The sequence below is a fragment of the Thermobia domestica genome, chromosome 4 (genome assembly GCF_964235325.1).
Source record: "Thermobia domestica chromosome 4, izTheDome1.hap1.1, whole genome shotgun sequence".
NCBI lineage: Eukaryota > Metazoa > Arthropoda > Insecta > Zygentoma > Lepismatidae > Thermobia > Thermobia domestica.
In genome coordinates this window covers 105,926,019-105,936,278 of record NC_137457.1, presented here as the reverse complement: position 1 = coordinate 105,936,278, position 10,260 = coordinate 105,926,019, and positions in this window count along the sequence as shown.

Below are 10,260 nucleotides of genomic sequence, written 5' to 3'. Positions count from 1 at the left end.
TCCTTACTTATGACCCTCTATATTCGGAAAAAATTAGGTGGTGATCCCTCAAAATCCCTATACACAATGTAAATATATGATGGTGTTCTTGTAAGCCAAGCTCTCTGAATACAAAATGAAATACCACTTCTCATTTATTCCTTTTTGTTCTGTATGATACAATTGACATTCCCGGTATACCTCCTCGAACTCGAACGACAAACTTGATTCCTAACTTTTGACCCTCAATATTCGGACCAAATTAGGTCGTGATCCCTCAAGATCCCTACACACAAAGTAAATATACGAAGGAGTTCTTGTAAGCCAAGCTCTTTGAATACAAAATGAAATACCACTTCTCATTTATTCCTTTTTGTTCTGTAAGATACAATTGCCATTCCCGGTATACCTCCTCGAACTCGAACGACAAACTTGATTCCTAACTTTTGACCCTCTATATTCGGACCAAATTAGGTGGTGATCCCTCAAGATCCCTATACACAAAGTAAATATATGATGGAGTTCTTGTAAGCCAATCTCCTTGAATACAAAATGAAATACAACTTCTCATCTAATCCTTTTTGTTCTGTAAGATCTTATTATTGCCATTCCCGGCATACCTCCTCGAACTCGAACGACAAACTTGATTCCTAACTTTTGACCCTCTATATTCGGACCCAATTAGGTGGTGATCCCTCAAGATCACTATACACAAAGTAAATATATGATGGAGTTCTTGTAAGCCAATCTCCTTGAATACAAAATGAAATACAACTTCTCATCTAATCCTTTTTGTTCTGTAAGATCTTATTATTGCCATTCCCGGCATACCTCCTCGAACTCGAACGACAAACTTGATTCCTAACTTTTGACCCTCTTATATTCGGACCAAATTAGGTGGTGATCCCTCAAGATCCCTATACACAAAGTAAATATACGAAGGAGTTCTAGTAAGCCAAGCTCTTTGAATACAAAATGAAATACCACTTCTCATCTATTCCTTTTTGTTCTGTAAGATCTTGTTATTGCCATTCCTGGTATACCTCCTCTAACTCGAACGACAAACTTGATTCCTAACTTTTGACCCTCTATATTTGGACTAAATTAGGTGGTGATCCCTCAAGATCCCTATACACAAAGTAAATATATGATAGTGTTCTTGTACGTCGTAAGCCAAGCTCTTTGAATACAAAATGAAATACCACTTCTCATTTATTCCTTTTTGTTCTGTAAGATACAATTGCCATTCCCGGTATACCTCCTCCAACTCGAACGACAAACTTGATTCCTAATTTTTGACCCTCTATATTCGGACCAAATTAGGTGGTGATCCCTCAAGATCCCTACACACAAAGTAAATATAAGAAGGAGTTCTTGTAAGCCAAGCTCTTTGAATACAAAATGAAATACCACTTTTCATCTATTCCTTTTTGTTCTGTAAGATCTTATTATTGCCATTCCTGGTATACCTCCTCGAACTCGAACGACAAACTTGATTCCTATCTTTTGACCCTCTATATTCGGACCAAATTAGGTGGTGATCCCTCAAGATCACTATACACAAAGTAAATATATGATGGAGTTCTTGTAAGCCAATCTCCTTGAATACAAAATGAAATACAACTTCTCATCTAATCCTTTTTGTTCTGTAAGATCTTATTATTGCCATTCCCGGCATACCTCCTCGAACTCGAACGACAAACTTGATTCCTAACTTTTGACCCTCTTATATTCGGACCAAATTAGGTGGTGATCCCTCAAGATCCCTATACACAAAGTAAATATACGAAGGAGTTCTAGTAAGCCAAGCTCTTTGAATACAAAATGAAATACCACTTCTCATCTATTCCTTTTTGTTCTGTAAGATCTTGTTATTGCCATTCCTGGTATACCTCCTCTAACTCGAACGACAAACTTGATTCCTAACTTTTGACCCTCTATATTTGGACTAAATTAGGTGGTGATCCCTCAAGATCCCTATACACAAAGTAAATATATGATAGTGTTCTTGTAAGCCAAGCTCTTTGAATACAAAATGAAATACCACTTCTCATTTATTCCTTTTTGTTCTGTAAGATACAATTGCCATTCCCGGTATACCTCCTCCAACTCGAACGACAAACTTGATTCCTAATTTTTGACCCTCTATATTCGGACCAAATTAGGTGGTGATCCCTCAAGATCCCTACACACAAAGTAAATATAAGAAGGAGTTCTTGTAAGCCAAGCTCTTTGAATACAAAATGAAATACCACTTTTCATCTATTCCTTTTTGTTCTGTAAGATCTTATTATTGCCATTCCTGGTATACCTCCTCGAACTCGAACGACAAACTTGATTCCTAACTTTTGACCCTCTATATTCGGACCAAATTAGGTGGTGATCCCTCAAGATCCCTACACACAAAGTAAATATATGATGAAGTTCTTGTAAGCCAAGCTCTTTGAATACAAAATGAAATACCACTTCTCATCTATTCCTTTTTGTTCTGTAAGATCATATTATCTCCATTCCTGGTATACCTCCTCGAACTCGAACGGCAAACTTGATTTCTAACTTATGACCCTCTATATTCGGAAAAAAACTAGGTGGTGATCCCTCAAAATCCCTATACACAAAGTAAATATATGATGGTATTCTTGTAAACCAAGCTCTTTGAATACAAAATGAAATACCACTTCTCATTTATTCCTTTTTGTTCTGTAAGATCTTATTATTGCCATTCCTGGTATACCTCCTCGAACTCGGACGACAAACTTGATTCCTAACTTTTGACCGTCTATATTCGGACCAAATTAGGTGGTGATCCCTCAAGATCCCTACACACAAAGTAAATATACGAAGGAGTTCTTGTAAGCCAAGCTCTTTGAATGCAAAATGAAATACCACTTCTCATCTATTCCTTTTTGTTCTGTAAGATCTCATTATTGCCATTCCTGGTATACCTCCTCGAACTCGAACGACAAACTTGATTCCGAACTTTTGACCCTCTATATTCGGACCAAATTAGTTGGTGATCCCTAAAGATCCCTATACACAAAGTAAATATATGATGGTGTTCTTGTAAGCCAAGCTCTGTGAATACAAAATGAAATACCAATTCTCATTTATTCCTTTTTGTTCTGTAAGATCTTATTATTGCCATTCCTGGTATACCTCCTCGAACTCGAACGGCAAACTTGATCCCTAACTTTTGACCCTCTATATTCGGACCAAATTAGGTGGTGATCCCTCAAGATCCCTATACACAAAGTAAATATATGATGGAGTTCTTGTAAGCCAAGCTCTTTGAATACAAAATGAAATACCACTTCTCATCTATTCCTTTTTGTTCTGTAAGATACTATTGCCATTCCCGGTATACCTCCTCGAACTCGAACGACAAACTTGATTCCTACCATTTGACCCTGTATATTCGGACCAAATTAGGTGGTGATCCCTCAAGATCCCTACACACAAAGTAAATATACGAAGGAGTTCTTGTAAGCCTAGCTCTTTGAATACAAAATGAAATACCACTTCTCATCTATTCCTTTTTGTTTTGTAAGATACAATTGGCATTCCCGGTATACCTCCTCGAACTCGAACGACAAACTTGATTCCTAACTTTTGACCCTGTATATTCGGACCAAATTAGGTTTTGATCCCTCAAGATCCATATACACAAAGTAAATATACGAAGGAGTTCTTGTAAGCCAAGCTCTTTGAATACAAAATGAAATACCACTTCTCATCTATTTTTTTTGTTCTGTAAGATCTTATTATTGCCATTCCTGGTATACCTCCTCGAACTCGAACGACAAACTTGATTCCTAACTTTTGACCCTCTATATTCGGACCAAATTAGGTGGTGATCCCTCAAGATCCCTATCCACAAAGTAAATATATGATGGTGTTCTTTAAGCCAAGCACTTTGAATACAGAATGAAATACCACTTCTTATTTATTCCTTTTTGTTCCGTAAGATACAATTGCCATTCCCGGTATACCTCCTGGAACTCGAACGACAAACTTGATTCGTAACTTTTGACCCTCTATATTCGGACCAAATTAGGTGGTGATCCCTCAAGATCCCTATACACAAAGTAAATATACGAAGGAGTTCTTGTAAGCCAAGCTCTTTGAATACAAAATGAAATACCACTTCTCATCTATTCCTTTTTGTTCTGTAAGATCTTGTTATTGCCATTCCCGGTATACCTCCTCTAACTCGAACGACAAACTTGATTCCTAACTTTTGACCCTCTATATTTGGACTAAATTAGGTGGTGATCCCTCAAGATCCCTATACACAAAGTAAATATATGATAGTGTTCTTGTAAGCCAAGCTCTTTGAATACAAAATGAAATACCACTTCTCATTTATTCCTTTTTGTTCTGTAAGATACAATTGCCATTCCCGGTATACCTCCTCCAACTCGAACGACAAACTTGATTCCTAATTTTTGACCCTCTATATTCGGACCAAATTAGGTGGTGATCCCTCAAGATCCCTACACACAAAGTAAATATAAGAAGGAGTTCTTGTAAGCCAAGCTCTTCGAATACAAAATGAAATACCACTTTTCATCTATTCCTTTTTGTTCTGTAAGATCTTATTATTGCCATTCCTGGTATACCTCCTCGAACTCGAACGACAAACTTGATTCCTAACTTTTGACCCTCTATATTCGGACCAAATTAGGTGGTGATCCCTCAAGATCCCTACACACAAAGTAAATATATGATGAAGTTCTTGTAAGCCAAGCTCTTTGAATACAAAATGAAATACCACATCTCATCTATTCCTTTTTGTTCTGTAAGATCATATTATCTCCATTCCTGGTATACCTCCTCGAACTCGAACGGCAAACTTGATTTCTAACTTATGACCCTCTATATTCGGAAAAAAACTAGGTGGTGATCCCTCAAAATCCCTATACACAAAGTAAATATATGATGGTGTTCTTGTAAACCAAGCTCTTTGAATACAAAATGAAATACCACTTCTCATTTATTCCTTTTTGTTCTGTAAGATCTTATTATTGCCATTCCTGGTATACCTCCTCGAACTCGGACGACAAACTTGATTCCTAACTTTTGACCGTCTATATTCGGACCAAATTAGGTGGTGATCCCTCAAGATCCCTACACACAAAGTAAATATACGAAGGAGTTCTTGTAAGCCAAGCTCCTTGAATGCAAAACGAAATACCACTTCTCATCTATTCCTTTTTGTTCTGTAAGATCTCATTATTGCCATTCCTGGTATACCTCCTCGAACTCGAACGACAAACTTGATTCCTAACTTTTGACCCTCTATATTCGGACCAAATTAGGTGGTGATCCCTCAAGATCCCTATACACAAAGTAAATATATGATGGTGTTCTTGTAAGCCAAGCTCTGTGAATACAAAATGAAATACCAATTCTCATTTATTCCTTTTTGTTCTGTAAGATCTTATTATTGCCATTCCTGGTATACCTCCTCGAACTCGAACGGCAAACTTGATCCCTAACTTTTGACCCTCTATATTCGGATCAAATTAGGTGGTGATCCCTCAAGATCCCTATACACAAAGTAAATATATGATGGAGTTCTTGTAAGCCAAGCTCTTTGAATACAAAATGAAATACCACTTCTCATCTATTCCTTTTTGTTCTGTAAGATACTATTGCCATTCCCGGTATACCTCCTCGAACTCGAACGACAAACTTGATTCCTAACATTTGACCCTCTATATTCGGACCAAATTAGGTGGTGATCCCTCAAGATCCCTACACACAAAGTAAATATACGAAGGAGTTCTTGTAAGCCAAGCTCTTTGAATACAAAATGAAATACCACTTCTCATCTATTCCCTTTTGTTCTGTAAGATCTTATTATTGCCATTCCTGGTATACCTTCTCGAACTCGAACGACAAACTTGATTCCTAACTTTTGACGCTCTTTATTCGGACCCAATTAGGTGGTGATCCCTCAAGATCCCTACACACAAAGTAAATATATGATGGAGTTTTTGTAACCCAAGCTCTTTGAATACAAAATGAAATACCACTTCTCATCTATTCCTTTATGTTCTGTAAGATGTTATTATTGCCATTCCTGGTATACCTCCTCGAACTCGAACGACAAACTTGATTCCTAACTTTTGACCCTCTATATTCGGACCAAATTAGATGGTGATCCTTCAAGATCCCTATACACAAAGTAAATATACGAAGGAGTTCTTGTAAGCCAAGCTCTCTGAATACAAAGTGAAATACCACTTCTCATCTATTCGTTTTTGTTCTGTAAGATCTTATTATTGCCATTCCTGGTATACCTCCTCGAACTCGAACGGCAAACTTGATCCCTAACTTTTGACCCTCTATATTCGGACCAAATTAGGTGGTGATCCCTCAAGATCCCTATACACAAAGTAAATATATGATGGAGTTCTTGTAAGCCAAGCTCTTTGAATACAAAATGAAATACCACTTCTCATCTATTCCTTTTTGTTCTGTAAGATACTATTGCCATTCCCGGTATACCTCCTCGAACTCGAACGACAAACTTGATTCCTAACATTTGACCCTCTATATTCGGACCAAATTAGGTGGTGATCCCTCAAGATCCCTACACACAAAGTAAATATACGAAGGAGTTCTTGTAAGCCAAGCTCTTTGAATACAAAATGAAATACCACTTCTCATCTATTCCTTTTTGTTTTGTAAGATACAATTGGCATTCCCGGTATACCTCCTCGAACTCGAACGACAAACTTGATTCCTAACATTTGACCCTCTATATTCGGACCAAATTAGGTGGTGATCCCTCAAGATCCCTATACACAAAGTAAATATATGATGGTGTTCTTGTAAGCCAAGCTCTGTGAATACAAAATGAAATACCAATTCTCATTTATTCCTTTTTGTTCTGTAAGATCTTATTATTGCCATTCCTGGTATACCTCCTCGAACTCGAACGGCAAACTTGATCCCTAACTTTTGACCCTCTATATTCGGATCAAATTAGGTGGTGATCCCTCAAGATCCCTATACACAAAGTAAATATATGATGGAGTTCTTGTAAGCCAAGCTCTTTGAATACAAAATGAAATACAACTTCTCATCTATTCCTATTTGTTCTGTAAGATACTATTGCTATTCCCTGTATACCTCCTCGAACTCGAACGGCAAACTTGATCCCTAACTTTTGACCCTCTATATTCGGACCAAATTAGGTGGTGATCCCTCAAGATCCCTATACACAAAGTAAATATATGATGGAGTTCTTGTAAGCCAAGCTCTTTGAATACAAAATGAAATACCACTTCTCATCTATTCCTTTTTGTTCTGTAAGATACTATTGCCATTCCCGGTATACCTCCTCGAACTCGAACGACAAACTTGATTCCTAACATTTGACCCTCTATATTCGGACCAAATTAGGTGGTGATCCCTCAAGATCCCTACACACAAAGTAAATATACGAAGGAGTTCTTGTAAGCCAAGCTCTTTGAATACAAAATGAAATACCACTTCTCATCTATTTTTTTTGTTCTGTAAGATCTTATTATTGCCATTCCTGGTATACCTCCTCGAACTCGAACGACAAACTTGATTCCTAACTTTTGACCCTGTATATTCGGACCAAATTAGGTTTTGATCCCTCAAGATCCCTACACACAAAGTAAATATACGAAGGAGTTCTTGTAAGCCAAGCTCTTTGAATACAAAATGAAATACCACTTCTCATCTATTTTTTTTTGTTCTGTAAGATCTTATTATTGCCATTCCTGGTATACCTCCTCGAACTCGAACAGCAAACTTGATCCCTAACTTTTGACCCTCTATATTCGGACCAAATTAGGTTGTGATCCCTCAAGATCATTATACACAAAGTAAATATATGATGGAGTTCTTGTAAGCCAAGCTCTTTGAATACAAAATGAAATACCACTTCTCATCTATTGATTTTTGTTTTGTAAGATCTTATTATTGCCATTCCTGGTATACCTCCTCGAACTCGAACAACAAACTTGATTCCTAACTTTTGACCCTCTATATTCGGACCAAATTAGGTGGTGATCCCTCAAGATCCCTACACACAAAGTAAATATACGAAGGAGTTCTCGTAAGCCAAGCTCTTTGAATACAAAATGAAATACCACTTCTCATCTATTCCTTTTTGTTCTGTAAGATGTTATTATTGCCATTCCTGGTATACCTCCTCGAACTCGAACGACAAACTTGGTTCCTAACTTTTGACCCTCTATATTCGGACCAAATTAGGTGGTGATCCCTCAAGATCCCTATACACAAAGTAAATATATGATGGTGTTCTTGTAAGCCAAAGTCTTTAAATAAAAAATGAAATACCACTTCTCATCTATTCCTTTTTGTTCTGTAAGATACTATTGCCATTCCCGGTATACCTCCTCGAACTCGAACGACAAACTTGATTCCTAACTTTAGACCCTCTATATTCGGACCAAATTAGGTGGTGATCCCTCAAGATCCCTACACACAAAGTAAATATACGAAGGAGTTCTTGTAAGCCAAGCTCTTTGAATACAAAATGAAATACCACTTCTCATCTATTCCCTTTTGTTCTGTAAGACTTTATTATTGCCATTCCTGGTATACCTTCTCGAACTCGAACGACAAACTTGATTCCTAACTTTTGACGCTCTTTATTCGGACCCAATTAGGTGGTGATCCCTCAAGATCCCTACACACAAAGTAAATATATGATGGAGTTCTTCTAACCCAAGCTCTTTGAATACAAAATGAAATACCACTTCTCATCTATTCCTTTATGTTCTGTAAGATGTTATTATTGCCATTCCTGGTATACCTCCTCGAACTCGAACGACAAACTTGATTCCTAACTTTTGACGCTCTTTATTCGGACCAAATTAGGTGGTGATCCCTCAAGATCCCTACACACAAAGTAAATATATGATGGAGTTCTTGTAAGCCAAGCTCTTTGAATACAAAATGAAATACAACTTCTCATCTATTCCTTTTTGTTCTGTAAGATACTATTGCCATTCCCTGTATACCTCTTCGAACTCGAACGACAAACTTGATTCCTAACTTTTGACCCTCTATATTCGGACCAAATTAGATGGTGATCCTTCAAGATCCCTATACACAAAGTAAATATACGAAGGAGTTCTTGTAAGCCAAGCTCTCTGAATACAAAGTGAAATACCACTTCTCATCTATTCGTTTTTGTTCTGTAAGATCTTATTATTGACATTCCTGGTATACCTCCTCGAACTCGAACGACAAACTTGATTCCTAACTTTTGACCCTCTATATTCGGACCAAATTAGGTGGTGATCCCTCAAGATCCCTATACACAAAGTAAATATATGATGGTGTTCTTGTAAGCCAAGCTCTTTGAATACAAAATGAAATACCACTTCTCATCTATTCCTTTTTGTTCTGTAAGATACTATTGATATTCCCGGTATACCTCCTCGAACTCGAACGACAAACTTGATTCCTATCTTTTGACCCTCTATATTCGGACCAAATTAGGTGGTGATCTTTCAAGATCCCTACACACAAAGTAATTATACGAAGGAGTTCTTGTAAGCCAAGCTCTTTGAATACAAAATGAAATACCACTTCTCATCTATTGCCTTTTGTTCTGTAAGATCTTATTATTGCCATTCCTGGTATACCTCCTCGAACTCGAACGACAAACTTGATTCCTAACTTTTGACGCTCTTTATTCGAACCAAATTAGGTTCTGATCCCTCAAGATCCCTACACACAAAGTAAATATATGATGGAGTTCTTGTAAGCCAAGCTCTTTGAATACAAAATGAAATACCATTTCTCATCTATTCCTTTTTGTTCTCTAAGATGTTATTATTGCCACTCCTGTTATACCTCCTCGAACTCGAACGACAAACTTGATTCCTAACTTTTGACGCTCTTTATTCGGAACAAATTAGGTGGTGATCCCTCAAGATCCCTACACACAAAGTAAAGTTATGATGGAGTTCTTGTAAGCCAAGCTCTTTGAATACAAAATGAAATACCACTTCTCATCTATTTCTTTTTGTTCTGTAAGATGTTATTATTGCCATTCCTGGTATACTTCCTCGAACTCGAACGACAAACTTGATTCCTAACTTTTGACGCTCTTTATTCGGACCAAATTAGGTGGTGATCCCTCAAGATCCCTACACACAAAGTAAATATATGATGGAGTTCTTGTAAGCCAAGCTCTTTGAATACAAAATGAAATACCACTTCTCATTTATTCCTTTTTGTTCTGTAAGATACTATTGCCATTCC